The following is a 14,061-nucleotide window of genomic DNA, read 5'->3' on the forward strand; positions in this document are numbered from 1 at the left end:
CTTACTCTCTCTCCTTCTCTCTATCACTATCCCTTACTCTCTCTCCTTCTCTCTATCACTACCCCTTACTCTCTCTCCTTCTCTCTATCACTATCCCTTACTCTCTCTCCTTCTCTCTATCACTATTCCTTACTCTCTCTCCTTCTCTCTATCACTATCCCTTACTCTCTCTCCTTCTCTCTATCACTATCCCTTACTCTCTCTCCTTCTCTCTATCACTACCCCTTACTCTCTCTCCTTCTCTCTATCACTATCCCTTACTCTCTCTCTTTCTCTCCATCACTATCCCTTACTCTCTCTCTTTCTCTCCATCACTATTCCTTACTCGCTCTCCTTCTCTCTATCACTATCCCTTACTCTCTCTCCTTCTCTCTATCACTACCCCTTACTCTCTCTCCTTCTCTCTATCACTATCCCTTACTCTCTCTCTTTCTCTCCATCACTATCCCTTACTCTCTCTCCTTCTCTCTATCACTACCCCTTACTCTCTCTCCTTCTCTCTATCACTATCCCTTACTCTCTCTCTTTCTCTCCATCACTATCCCTTACTCTCTCTCCTTCTCTCTATCACTATCCCTTACTCTCTCTCCTTCTCTCTATCACTATCCCTTACTCTCTCTCCTTCTCTCTATCACTATCCCTTACTCTCTCTCCTTCTCTCTATCACTATCCCTTACTCTCTCTCCTTCTCTCTATCACTACCCCTTACTCTCTCTCCTTCTCTCTATCACTATCCCTTACTCTCTCTCCTTCTCTCTATCACTATCCCTTACTCTCTCTCCTTCTCTCTATCACTACCCCTTACTCTCTCTCCTTCTCTCTATCACTATCCCTTACTCTCTCTCCTTCTCTCTATCACTATCCCTTACTCTCTCTCCTTCTCTCTATCACTACCCCTTACTCTCTCTCCTTCTCTCTATCACTATCCCTTACTCTCTCTTCTTCTCTCTATCACTATCACTTACTCTCTCTCCTTCTCTCTATCACCATCCTTTAGTCTCTCTCTCCATCTTATCTCCCTGTTCTCGCTTACTGTATGTGTCCTGAGGACACAGTGAGTGAGTGTGTGTCACATGTGGTGCTGGTGGTGGGAGGAGGGAGGTTTGTCGTTAGGCTCTGATGTATCCAGAGGAGGCTGGTGGGGGAGCTATAGGAGGACGGGCTTGTTGTAATGGCTGGAAAGGAATAAGTGGAACCGAGTCAAACGTGTGGTTTCCATATGTTTGATGTGTTTGATACCGTTCCATCGATTCCATTACAGCCATTACAATGAGCCCGTCACACCAAAGCCCCTCCCACCAGCCTCCTCTGGATTTAACCTCACATCACCATTTGGACGAAAACAGCCCTTGGGAGGGAGAGAGGAAGATGGGAGGGGAAGGAGAACTTGTAGTAGGGTCAGAGGGGAAGGTGAGAGAGAGAGAGAGAGAGGAAGGAGGACAGCGAGAGAAAGAGGGGAAGTTGTTGTGTTATTGGGGAAAGAGGCTGTTTATGTCTGATAAGCTGTCTGTTTTGCCTGGCCATGCTAATGGAAATATGATCGTATGAGTCTGGGTGCAATGTAATCTATGTCATGTTTCTAGAATTTATATCACGTACTGGTATGTGTAATATTTGGGGTTGGTTTTCACCTCGTAAATGTGGAATGTTTGAGTGTGATGAATGTGATTCATGTAAATGTCAATGTGGGCATGCATTATGTGTGATGTGTGTAAAGGTCTTTGAGGAGATATATTAAACAGGCTGGCCCACACCAGACAGCTCTAATAGACAGCACACATGGCAGTGGGCGGAGAGCACACATAACTCATGTCACGTGAGTAAGTCTCAAGGTCTCTGTGTGTGTGTTAAGAGATCCCAGCTCTCTTCTATAATTCAGTATTATTTTCTCTCTCTCTCCCTCTTCTCTTACCCTCATCTCTCTCTCTCTTACTCTTACCCTCATTCTCTCTCTCTCTCTTTACTCTTACCCTCATCTCTCTCTCCCTCTCTCCTCTTACCCTCATCTCTCTCTCTCTCTACTCTTACCCTCATTCTCTCTCTCTCTCTTTACACTTACCCTGATTCTCTCTCTCTCTCTTTACTCTTACCCTCATTCTCTCTCTCTCTCTACTCTTACCCTCATTCTCTCTCTCTCTCTTTACTCTTACCCTCATTCTCTCTCTCTCTCTCTTTACTCTTACCCTGATTCTCTCTCTCTCTCTTTACTCTTACCCTCATCTCTCTCTCACTCTCTCTCTACTCTTACTCTCATTCTCTCTCTCTCTACTCTTACCCACATTCTCTCTCTCTCCTCTTACCCTCATTCTCTCTCTCCTCTTACCCTCATTCTCTCTCTACTCTTACCCTCATTCTCTCTCGCTCTCTTTACTCTTACCCTCATTCTCTCTCGCTCTCTTTACTCTTACCCTCATTCTCTCTCTCTCTCTTACTCTTACCCTCATTCTCTCTCTCTCTTTACTCTTACCCTCATTCTCTCTCTCTCCCTACTCTTACCCTCATTCTCTCTCTCTACTCTTACCCCACATTCTCTCTCTCCCTCTACTCTTACCCTCATTCTCTCTCTCCCTCTCTACCCCTACCCTACATTCTCTCTCTCTCTCCCTCTACTCTTACCCCACATTCTCTCTCTCCCTCTCTACTCCTACCCTCATTATCTCACTCTCTCTTTACTCTTACCCTCATCTCTCTCTCTATCTCTCTCTACTCTTACTCTCATTCTCTCTCTCTCTCTACTCTTACCCGCATTCTCTCTCTCTTTACTCTTGCCCTCATTCTCTCTCTCCCTCTCTACTCTTACCCTCATTCTCTCTCTCTCCTCTTACCCTCATTCTCTCTCTCCCTCTCTACTCTTACCCTCATTCTCTCTCTTTACTCTTACCCGCATTCTCTCTCTCTTTACTCTTACCCTCATTCTCTCTCTCTCTCTCTCTTTACTCTTAACCTCATTCTCTCTCTCCCTCTCCACTCTTACCCTCATTCTCTCTCTCTCTCTCTCTTTACTCTTACCCTCATTCTCTCTCTCTCTACTCTTACCCTCATTCTCTCTCTCTCTCTCTCTCTCTTTACTCTTACCCTCATTCTCTCTCTCTTTACTCTTAACCTCATTATCTCTCTCCCTCTCTACTCTTACCCTCATTCTCTCTCTCCCTCTTTACTCTTACCCGCATTCTCTCTCTCTTTACTCTTACCCTCATTCTCTCTCTCTCTCTCTCTTTACTCTTAACCTCATTCTCTCTCTCCCTCTCCACTCTTACCCTCATTCTCTCTCTCTCTACTCTTACCCTCATTCTCTCTCTCTCTCTCTCTCTCTCTTTACTCTTACCCTCATTCTCTCTCTCTCTACTCTTACCCTCATTCTCTCTCTCTCTCTCTCTCTCTTTACTCTTACCCTCATTCTCTCTCTCTTTACTCTTAACCTCATTATCGCTCTCCCTCTCTACTCTTCCCTCATTCTCTCTCTTCCTCCCTTTCTACTCTTACCATACATTCTCGCTCCCTCCCTTTCTAGAAACTGAAGATCTTGTACAACGCTGTGTACTACTCCCTTCACAGAACAGCGCAAACTGGCTCTAACCAGAATAGAAAGAGGAGTGGGAGGCCCCGATGCACAACTGAGCAAGAGGACAAGTGCATTAGAGTGTCTAGTTTGAGAAACAGACACCTCACAAGTCCTCAACTGGCAGCTTCATTAAATAGTACCTGCAAAACACCAGTCTCAACATCAACAGTGAAGAGGCGTCACCGGGATACTGGCCTTCTAGGCAGAGTTGCAAAGAAAAAGCTGTCACACCCTGATCTGTTTCACCTGTCCTCGTTATTATCTCCACCCCCTCCAGGAGTCGCTGATTTTCCCCAGTGTATTTATCACTGTGCTTCCTGTCTCTCTGTGCCAGTTTGTCTTATATGTTTCCAAGTCAACCAGCGGTTTTCCTGTTCTCCTGCTTTTTGCATCCTCCTTTTTGACCCTTGCCTGTTTCTGGACTTTGTACCCGCCTGCCTGACCATTCTGCCTGCCTTGACCCAGAGCCTGTCTGCCACTCTGTACCTCCTGGACTCCGATCTGGTTTTGACCTTTTTGCCATTCTCTTGCCTACCCCTTTGGATTAATAAACATTGTAAGACTCCAACCATCTGCCTCCAGTGTCTGCATCTGGGTCTCGCCTTGTGTCATGATAGTACGAACTGGCCATGACAGACCCAGCAGATTTGGACCAGCTCCGCCACGCAGTCTCCCTGCAGGGAGCCACAATTAGGAGACATGAGGAGTTGGTTCAGGGCCTTTTGGAAGGGCTCAGGTCCTTAACGGTATGCCACAACCATGGGTTAAAGGCTATTATGGAGCAAATCAGGGAGTTAGCTCAGAGGCTTCCTGCCACCTCTGGAAAAACCCCAATCACCCAGGAATGTTTCCCCTATCTGTGGTGAGATTGTACAGCCTATCCCGGCTCCCAGAGAACCCCGCTTACCTCCTCCGGAGCAATATTCGGGGAATCCTGGTACCTGCTCTTCCGAGAGGAGTCGAAGCCACCAGAACTCTCTCGTGAATCTACGGACGGGTGAGTTGGATACTCCTGAGCCTATGCAGTTGGGAAGAACTAGGCTATCAGTTTAGGAGCGCTCACGGAGGATGAATAATAAATGTTGTCTGTCCTGTAGCGGGGCAGGACATTGACACCTGTCCTATTAGGAAACCCTTGTCTCTAGTGAGTACCAGTACTATGGGGAGTCAGACTGGGAGTTCTCTAATTCCCATCACCCGCACACCCCTTTTTGCTCTTGTGCTGTGGGGAGACCAATCTAAGTCTCTCCGAGTACTCATTGACTCTGGGGCTGATGAAAATCTTATGGATGCCATGGAGCTTGGTATTCCCACTCAGCCTCTCTCTGTGCCCATGGATGCTAGGGCACTGGATGGCCGCTCTATAGGGGAAGTCACCCATAGTACTGTGCCCGTTCAATTATGGGTTTCTGGTAACCACAGTGAGACCATACAGTTCCTCCTCATTATATCTCCCCATGTTCATGCGGTTGTTTTTGGATTTTCCTGGCTTCAAAAGCACAATTCGATGATTGATTGGACCACAAGCTCCATCCTGGGTTGGAGCTCATTTTGCCATTCCCACTGCCTTCAAGCAGCACCTGGTTCGGATACGCGAGGGGGATGAGTGGAAGACAGCCTTCAACACAGCCAGTGGACATTATGAGTACCAGGTCAAGCCATTTGGACTCACCGGCGCCCCTGTTTTCCAGGCTTTGGTTAACGATGTGCTCCGGGACATGCTTAACCGGTTTGTGTTCGTCTACCTTGACAACATCCTGTTTTTTTCCCGATCTGCACAAGAACATGTTCATCATGTCAGACAGGTCCTTCAGCTCCTCCTGGAGAACCAACTGTTTGTGAAAGCCGAGTTCCGCCGCTCTACCATCACCTTTCTGGGATATGTCATTGCTGAGGGAAATGTTCGTCTTGTATGTTTCCAAGTCAACCAGTGGTTTTCCCGTTCTACAGCTTTTTGCATTCTCCTTTTTCTTTTTTTTCAATTTAAAGTTTTATGAAGTTTTCTTGTTTTTCAATCAACCAACAAAACACAATCCACATTCACAGCTGTGACAGGCTTAAAAAAATAAAAATGAAAAGGCAAAAAATATAATAATAATACATTTGATAAAGTAAAAAATAAAAATACAATTAAAATGAAAGAAAGTCAAATAAAACACTTATTTTTCTTAATCTATTTATTGTCCTTGGTGCATATATATATATATATATATATATATATATATATACACATATATATACATACATATATACACATACATACATACATACACACATACATTCGCACACGTACTCAAAAACAAAATTTAAAAAAAAACACAAAAAAAACATATATAACACTTGCAGCAGCACTATCAAGGTTCTTATCAGCTATTTCTAGCATTCGCTGAGACGACGGGCCAATAATTCGTTTTTAGGTTTTACAGTACCTTACACAACATGTATCTGCGCATTTCCCTAGTCACCCTGTTGACTCTGTCCAGTTTGAAATATAGTTGAGTATTGGAGACCAGAGTCTATCAAACTTGGGCTGTCTCTTGTGGAGGTCATAAGTGAGCTTTTCAAGAGGAAGAAAGTCAACAATCTGGTCAATCCACATTTTAAATGTAGGAGGGGTATTAGAGGCCCACAATAGAATAATACATTTCTTAGCAAAGTATGTAATAGTCACAAGGAAACTTTTTCTGTCAGGATCAAGAACAAAGTCCTGCTGGGCATGAAGAAGATAGATACACGGGGTCATATCAAACTGTACCTCTAGTATTTTCTGTGCAGCAGTATGTATAGATTGCCAGAATCTGACAATCTCTCTACAGCTCCAAAATACATGCATATAAGTTCCACTTTCAGAGGTACATCTTTTACAGTTAGGAAACATCTGTTTTCATTCTATGGAGTCTCAAAGGAGTATAATAACATTTGTACAAACATTTGTAATTAGATTCTTTCATTTTTACATTGGTAGAGGAGCAGTATACCCTGTCGCAAACCTCCGCCCATAACTCATCACTGATAGTCAGACCAAGGTCCTTTTCCCAGATTATTTTCAAATGAGTAAAGGAGGAGCCTCCTTTCTCAGAAAGGAGTCTATAGATGTAAGATATTTTGCCTTTAATGGATTGTGCTGTGACAAGAAGGGTTTCAACTTCATTCAACTGAGTTCTAAACCTCCTCTTGGAGGTAAATGAGGAAATTACATGTCTAATTTGAAGATATTTTTAAAAAAATGATCTTGGCACATCGAATTCACTGCAGAGCTCTTGAAAGGATTTCAGTGTAGTGGTTTTCTGATGAAATAGGTCTGAAAAGGTCCTGATTCCTAGAGTATGCCAAAGATTAAAGTTGGCATCCCTCAGGGCTTTTGGCAAGTCTGGGTTGCCTACTATAGGCGAGTGAGAACATATTTGGGAGGAAATGCCCAGGTATTTCTTACAGTCCCTCCACGCTAGTAGGGTGCTGTAAATCACAAAGGTTTTGGCTATGTTGCCCACTTCACTAAAGTTATTAATGAAAATAATTGAGCTTAAGGGCAATGAACGACAGGATTGGGCTTCTATCTGAATCCACGTTGACTCTTGTCTGTTTGTGATCCATGTTAGCATGTTGCGGATTTGGGCAGACCAGTAGTACAGACCAGTAGGGCATCTGAAATAAGTAGTTCAGTCTAGGGAGGACGTTCATACGGATTACATTAATTCTTCCTACTAAGCTAATTGGGAGGGAGATCCAGGTTTGGAGATCGTTCTTGATTCGATCCAGGAGTGGAAGATAATTTGCCTTGAAAAGGCTATTCAGATCTGGTGTTATGAAGATCCCGAGGTATTGAAACCCCTGTGTCTTCCATTGGAGAGGACATAGTGTCTTCATAGAGCTGGTGAGTGTAATATTGAGAGGGCAGACAGTGGATTTGTTCAAATTGATCTTATAACCTGAAAACTTGCCATACTGAGAAATTGTGTCTAAAATGAGAGGGAGGGATTTCTCAAGGTTGGATATGTAGAGCAAGACATCATCCGCGTAAAGCGAAATCTTGTGCTGCAGGCCGCCTGCAGAAACACCCATAATACTTGGATTGCTCCTTATCAGCTCTGCCAGAGGCTCCGCCCCCAACAAGTAAAGCAGGGGGGACAGCGAGCACCCTTGTCTTGTGCCCCGTTCCAGAGGGAATCTGTCAGAGTTCAGTCCATTAGTAGTCACCATGGCATTTGGATGAGAGTATAGTGATTTGATCCATTTAATAAAATTTGGGCCCATATTGAACTTTTCTAAAACTGAAAACAGAAAGCGCCACTCCATCCTGTCAAACGCCTTCTCAGCATCCAGTGAAGCCAGCAGGACAGGGGTGTGGAACACCTTCTCAGCATCCAGTGATGCCAGCAGGACAGGGGTGTGGAACACCTTCTCAGCATCCAGTGAAGCCAGCAGGACAGGGGTGTGGAACACCTTCTCAGCATCCAGTGAAGCCAGCAGGACAGGGGTCTTCTGTGTGTTTACTTGATCAATAATATCAAAAAGACGGCGAATGTTATCAGAAGAGTATCTGTCTCTAATAAATCCAGTTTGGTGCGCTTTTATTATTTTGGGAAGAAGAGTGTTTAGTCTTTTGGCGAGCAATTTGGTAATTATTTTATAGTCGAAATCCAACAAGCTTATGGGCCGGAAGGACGAGCAGGATAAGGGGTCCTTGTCCTTTTTTAGCAACACTGTAATGCGGGCTGTGTGCATTGAGTCTGGGAGAACTCAGTTTTTGCAAAAATCGTCCAGCATTGGCATGAAGATAGGGCGGAGCTGGGGCCAAAAAGCTTTGTAGAACTACCTGGGGAATCCATCTGGGCCTGGGGACTTATTAGGTGGCATGGAGGTAATTGCCTCCAGGATCTCCTCAGGAGTGAAGGGGGAGTTGAGATCTTCTTGGTCGGTCTCTGATAGTTTAGGTAGCGAGATTCCCTCTAGGAAAGAGTGGAGTTCTGCCTCCGTGTGTTTTCTCTCAGTGGTGTATAGTTTGCAGTAAAAATCATGAAAAGTTAAATGGATATTTTTTGGGTCGTATGTGACCTCGTCCTCTGCTGTTCAGATAGCCATGATTGTACGCTCTGACTGCTCCTTTTTTAATTGGTAAGCAAGCAATCTACTGGGCCTATTGCTATACTCATGGTATTTCTGTTTATGGTATTCATGGTATTTCTATTTCTGTTCTCCTGAGTGTAGTCCAAATTCAGTTTGGCTTTGGCTGCTTTAAGATGACTCCAGGAGGTGTCTGGGGATTGTTTATGTATTCTTTCACAGCATTCCAGCTCCCTCTCAAGATCTAGCCTGTGTGCTTCCATTGCTTTTTTCTTAGAGGAAGCATATGCAATTAGATGACCTCTTAGTGTGGCTTTAGCAGCGTCCCACATTGTGGCCGGAGAAACAGGAGAATCTTTGTTGTCTTGTGTGTAGTTGTCTATCCATGTAGTTACCAATGTATGGAACACTTCATTTGATAGCATGGAGGTGTTGAATTTCCAGCTCTTTGACCTCGGGATGTTTTTGCAGAGGTCAAAGCGGAGGTGGACAAAGGCGTGATCTGAAAGTGCTATGGGTCCGATTGTACACGTGGCTGAATTTATGAAACTCTTTGGGATAAAAATGTAATCTATACGGGAGTAGGTGTTATGGACATTAGAGTAGTATGTATAGTCCATAGATGAACTATTAGTCTCTCTCCAGATATCTATCAGTCCCATCTCTTTAGTAAGAGAGTTCAACATCTTTGCAGATCTAGGATTTGTGGTGGGGACTTGAGATGATTTGTCTAGGGTTGGGTTGAGGGTACAATTAAAATCTCCGGCCACCACGCCAAAGGAGACACAATGCTCATTGAACAGGGTTATCATTTTTGACATGAAGGCAGGAGTATCTGTGTTAGAGGCGTATATGTTTAATATAGTAATTGGTTGACCATATAGTGACCCAGTTATCAAAATAAATCTCCCCTCAGATATGTTCAAATATGTTTTTGTCAATTATGAATGGAACATTTTTATGGATAAGTATGGCTGTGCCTCTACTGTTTGATTTGAAAGATGAGAAATACACCTGTCCCACCCAAGCTCTGCGGAGTTTGGCATGTTCAGCATCACAGAGGTGTGTCTCTTGTAATAGCGCGATGTCTGCTTTTTCCTTTTTTAGAGCACATAGTATATTTTTCCGTTTTATTGCATGCCCTAGACCATGGCAGTTCCATGTCAATAGATTTAAGGTACTAGTCATCGTCATCGAACAGTAATCGAACTTTAGTGCAAGTCATCGCTGGGTAAAAGTGGATAGTAGTTACAGCTGCGTTCACATAAAAGGAAAATAAATGGTGTACATAAAATAATAATCTCTGAACACCCCAGCCGAGTTCCCAAACAACTCGACACATCCCGTTGGATCTATTACCCCCCCGCTCAGTCTCAATTCTGTGTTCCGAGTAAAAAACCGGGAACAGTTAGCAACGCACAACGTCTCTCTCTCCCCACCAAAGAAATGCCTCATCCTCTCCGCCCCGCATTGAGTAAATGACAACGTCTCCCTCTCCCCACCAAAGAAATGCCTCATCCTCTCCACCCCGCATTGATTAAATGATAACGTCTCCCTCTCCCCACCAAAGAAATGCCTCGTCCTCTCCACCCCGCATTGATTAAATGATAACGTCTCCCTCTCCCCACCAAAGAAATGCCTCATCCTCTCCACCCCGCATTGAGTAAATGACACAGTTGCCCTCGTCCAGACCACACTCCTTTAGTAATGGCATTAATCGCATTTAGTCATTGGTCCGTTTCACATTGACCAGGATTGTCTTTCAAAAAACGTTTTGCCTCTTCAGAAGTTTTGAAGCGTCGCAAGGCTCCTTGGTGAAGAATCCTGAGCTCGTTTGGGTATTTGAATCCTGTGAAGATGCCTCGGTCAATTGAGTATTTCTTCACTTCGTCAAACTCTCGGCGCTTTCGGCGTATTCCAGCTGACATGTCCTGGTGTAAGGCGAGTTTGGTGTTTCCCACTGTGATGGTGTTGTTTTTCGCCACCTGTAGGACTCGTTCCTTGTCGGTGAATCTCAGGAAACGTATGGGGATTGGGCGTGGTGGTTGTCTGGCTGCTGGTGGGGACCTCAGTGCTCTGTGAGCTCTCTCGAGTTCTACGGGCCTGTCGGTGGACAGGTGGAGCCACTCGGGAAGTTTGTCTTGCAGGTAGCGGATCAGTGGCATGTTTCCCTCTTCTTTTTCGCCCAGATTGAATAGAACACAATTATTCCTTCGCCCCCTGTTTTCCAGGTCCTCTGTTTTCTCTTCCAGATGTTCGATTTTCTTTTTAGCATATGCTATTGTTTCCATGGCATCTGTCAATAAGTTTTCCATGGATAGGATTCGCCCCTCTGCCTCGTCCAGGCGCCCCGCGTTTATGGTTATCTTGTTGTTGATGTCAGGCAAAGCGTTTTCCAGGATTGTCACCTTGCCCCCTATCGCACTGAGCTGAGAGTTAATGGCATCTAATTTGGTGTTTAGTTCTGTACGTTGGGATCTCAACTCAGAAAGGATGTCTTCGACAGAGTGCGAGGTTGGCATTCGTTGTGCCTCGGGGGGGGGGGGGGCGGGTTCTCTTGCTCCTGGCTAATGGCGCTAGTTTTTTCTGAAGCTAGCTTCTTCTTGGAGACTTTTTCCGTCGCTAATGCTCGAGTCTGGGTAAAAATGTCACCTATAGTGTCGCCTTTTGTAGCCGCCATGACTTTTTCTTACTAAAGATAAACGAGTTTGAACTTGGAGTGGAGGGAAGATTAGGAATTGGAAACTACTTGTGCGGAGCTCTTAGTTCATGCGGCCATCTCGTTCAAGAGTCACGTGAGCCACCCCCCATTCTCCTTTTTCTGGTCCTCCCGGTTTTGACCCTTGCCTGTTTCTGGACTTTGTACCCGCCAGCCATGACCCCGAGCGTGTCTGCCACTCTGTACCTCCTGGACTTTAATCGGGTTTGACCTTTTTGCCTGTCCACGACCATTTTCTTGCCTACCCCTTTGGATTAATAAACATTGTAAGACTCCAACCATCTGCATCTGGGTCTCACCTTGATAGAGGCGTCTGTTTCACAAACTAGACACTCTAATGTACTTGTCCTCTTGCTCAGTTGTGCACCGGGGCCTCCCACTTTTTCTATTCTGGTTAGTGCCAGTTTGCGCTGTTCTGTGAAGGGAGTAGTACACAGCGTTGTACGAGATCTTCAGTTTCTTGGCAATTTTTCGCATGGAATAGCCTTCATTTCTCAGAACAAGAATAGACTGACGAGTTTCAGAAGAAAGTACTTTTTTTCTGCCCATTTTGAGCCTGTAATCGAACCCACAATGCTGATGCTCCAGATACTTTTGTTGCTTCTTAAATCAGAACAAACGTTTTCAGTGGTGCTAACATAATTGCAAAAGGGTTTTATAATGATAAATTAGCCTTTTAAAATGATAAACTTGGATTAGCTAACACAACGTGCCATTGGAACACAGGAGTGATGGTTGCTGATAATGGGCCACTGTACGCCTATGTAGATATTCCATAAAAAAATCTGTTGTTTCCAGCTACAATAGTCATTTACAACATTAATAATGTCTACACTGTATTTCTGATCAATTTGATGCTATTTTAATGGACAATAAAAATGGCCTTTCTTTCAAAAACAAGGACATTTCTAAGTGATCCCAAACTTTAGAATGGTATTGCATATACTATAGATGTTTTGAAATCACAGAGAGTTCAGTGAACATTGTGTAGAAATGGCTCTGTAGACTTACGGTGAATTTGAGATGGTCTGTGTTGGTGCCAGGGAGGTAGAAATACAGTGTTTGAGTAATATAGAATGTTGGCTCCCTCACTCAGTTCAGTGTGTGTGTGTGTGTGTGTGCGTGCGTGTGTGTACGTGTGTGGGTGCGTGTGTGTGTGGGTGCATGTGTGTGCGTGCGCGTGTGTGCGTACGTGTGTGTACGTGTGTGTGCCTCTTTCATCACGTCATGAATCAGCCCTGGATGCAGAGCAGGATCAGGATATTAACTCTGCACCAAGATAGGAACAGGTAATGACTCACTGTAACAGAGGGAGGGAGGAGCAGAGAGAGAGGTAGAGGGAGGGAGAAGGTGGGGAAGAGAGAAGGAGTGATTGAAGGAGGATTAAGAAAGAAAGAAAGTAAGTGGTAGAATATAGAGATTTGGGAAAAGAGGTAATCATTGAATGAGAGAGGGAGAAGGAAAAAGAGTGAGTGTGAGAAAAAAGAAGGGAAGAGAGAGAAAAAAAAGGGAGGAGGAGGGGCAGACTTTTCATACCGGGTTTGGCGACATTCCAGCCTGTCTGGCTGTGATTCTGACACTCTTCTGTGGTTTTAGGCTCACCTCCATGCAGGCTGCAGGACCCCACAGCTGCCCTACCACTGCCTGACTCCAACTACAACCTCCTTGTGAGCCCAGAGATATTTCTGACCTAGAGAAACTGGGGCCTACATATAGGCAATAGGAATTGTTCCTGGTCAGGTCACATGGTAAGAAAAACAAACTACACATGAGACCAGGATGTCTCTATCTACCCATGTTGGAGAGTATGGCTAGCGGTGTATAACTACAAACAGGATTGCATGACCCCTCCCTAACCTTAAATAACGATCAAATAGCTCACATGCTTCTTTCTGGCATGACCATCTAGTGATACGCTGGGAGGGACAGATTTCTCAGGCCTGCACCAGTGGAATGCTATGTATGGAAACACTGCATTATTTCCCTAATGGAAGTGGGGAGGGCCTGGAAAGTTTCCATAAGGGACAATAGGCAATCCCATGACCACACCCTCTGGTTCATGGATTAGCCCTAAGAGTGGTGGGTTACACAACACAACACTTTACAACACAACAGAACACTACAATGTATAACACAACAGCATACATTATCATCCCGCCACATACTACTATATAAAATAACACAAGTTAAAGTGCTGCTTGTTGACTTGTCACACTGGATTCTTGGAAGATTAGCCCTATTGTGGGCTAAAAGAGAATCAAACTACCTAGCCCCTAGTGTGTGACAGACAGCAACGAGCACATCAGTGATAATAGAACAAGGAACTACTATAAGGTGTACGACGCATCCCTGTACCAGCTGTAAAACACACCTGAGAGCATGATAACTAAGACGCTGGAAGGTGAGGTCAAAAGGTGTGTGTGTGTATTGCTTCTTCTTGTGGGGATCTAAAATCCCCCACAAGGACAGTAAAACAAGGACAAGTCTATCTTATGGGGACATTTCCCATTTTAAGCTTAGGAGTTAGGTTTAGGGTTTGGGTAAGGGGTTAGTGGTTAGGTTTAGGAGTTAGGTTTGGGTAAGGGGTTAGTGGTTAGGTTTAGGAGTTAGGTTTGGGTAAGGGGTTAGTGGTTAGGTTTAGGAGTTAGGTGTAGGGTGTAGGGTTTGGGTAAGGGGTTAGTGGTTAGGTTTAGGAGTTAGGTTTGGGTAAGGGGTT

The sequence above is a fragment of the Oncorhynchus mykiss genome, chromosome 3 (assembly GCF_013265735.2).
Source record: "Oncorhynchus mykiss isolate Arlee chromosome 3, USDA_OmykA_1.1, whole genome shotgun sequence".
In the NCBI taxonomy this organism is placed as follows: domain Eukaryota; kingdom Metazoa; phylum Chordata; class Actinopteri; order Salmoniformes; family Salmonidae; genus Oncorhynchus; species Oncorhynchus mykiss.